The sequence below is a fragment of the Palaemon carinicauda genome, chromosome 21 (genome assembly GCF_036898095.1).
Source record: "Palaemon carinicauda isolate YSFRI2023 chromosome 21, ASM3689809v2, whole genome shotgun sequence".
Taxonomy (NCBI): Eukaryota; Metazoa; Arthropoda; class Malacostraca; order Decapoda; family Palaemonidae; genus Palaemon; species Palaemon carinicauda.
In genome coordinates, this window is record NC_090745.1 from 32,421,076 (window position 1) to 32,422,900 (window position 1,825).

A 1,825-nucleotide genomic window follows, 5' to 3' on the forward strand; every position below is an offset into this window, starting at 1 on the left:
TATATATATATATATATATATATATATAATGAATAGACAATATCTTAGTGGCGTCCTAAAATCGGATATGGTGTGGAGAATTTTTTATGTTCTAAGTGGGAACTTAATCCGGGAAAGTCTCCTTATAACAGTTACATAAAGTTCAACAGGGGAGGATAATGAGCACTTACTCTCAGGGCACAAACGCCCTGCTAATACTTTACTGTCACAACTCACTAACAATTACTCTTAAATACAAAAGGGGAAATTTTACTGTCCAGAGGCCGGAGAATTCCACACATAGAATTAGAATTAGAAATAATTTATGGCCTACTCTAGCTTTGTCAGGTCTAAAGTCATCTCACTCTCAGGCTCTGTTCCGACTCCGTCTCAGCTACCCTAGCGAGATGCTGGACAGGTATTTTACGTTAATGTAATTAAGACAAAATCCAAAATGGGAGCAGTGATGTAAAGTAGTTTAAAAGTTTAAAGATAAGGATCTTTACCTTCGAAGCAAATATATTAATGCAAAGTTCCTTGCTGTTACCACCTATAGACTTACTTAGGTTTACTCTTTAAATATTGGGTATTTTGTCCCGTGATCAACTATTCAATTCACACATTAAAATAAATGAGGGAGCAAAAATACGAAAGAGGTTTAATTAACCTAATATTGATTTATTCACAAATTTACATTAAAAGAAAACGGACATCTTAACAGCACAAAAAAATGGTATCAAAAGAAATGCAATTCAAATAATGAAATATGGTTTAGACTCGTGGTCTACAATAATTAGTAATCAAAATGGGGTCGGACACGTGGCCCATGTGACCCAGAGACTGTGCTAGTCTCCAAGCAAGAAATAATAACGGAAAAATATTTACACACAATCCCACCGCACACAGTCCGAATGTTGTAATTAGCCAGGTTTCCTATCAAGTTAAAATAAGTCTAAGCTAAGAAAAAATGGGGGAAAACTAAATGGCCATTGTTGTAGTACCTGCACTCCTTCGAGATTAGTCCTATGCCCGTGATAGCTGTTGACCTGGACGTCGCACTAATTGGCACGTTGCACTCTTTCCTGGCTTACCCCAAAAAATCTCACTTTGGCTGCAACTATGGTATACCAGGGTCCTCTTCTCAATCTCTCCGACCGGCAGCAATCTTTTGTGAGTTGAGTTTTGGGAGAGAGAGAGAGAGAGGTAGGGGTGAGCCAGAGGTGCACGGGTTCACTGACCAGGCAGGTCAGTCGTCCAGGCCGGCTTCTAAACGAATGGGCGACACTAAGGTCGCGGGAGATTACCTGGCTTCACCTTTCCAGACAGGTGAGGAGCATGATGCACACGGATCCATTGGGGTGCCATATCGGGACTTCAGGACAGAGCAATGTATTGTTGCAAGGAGTGCAGAGGAGGTAGGATTTTGTACTAAATACTCAGAGAAATATTGCTGCTCTGAGGGAATTTATATATACAACAATCCTACCTATTCTGGCTTGCTAAAAATTAATAGTTTAAATGATTAATCAGCAATGGACTGGTGCGATGGGCATACATCTTAAAATTTACATACCTTAATTGGTATTGAGAAATAAAAGATGTATTAATTCAGTATATTGAAATTTATATCAAAACTAACTTTAGGAATTTAATCTCGACCCATGTAGTTAAGGAAAGAACCAACATACGCCGGGGTTACTAAGGCCCTCTGTTGTGCGTATCTACGCTGTGACGTCACGAGCATGGCGTGCGCCATTGCCAACAAGTTTTAGTTTAGAATAGTTCTCCCTATGTTTTGTTAAAGAAAACTTGATGCAGGAGAGAATGTTTAAGGGGTAGTTATAGT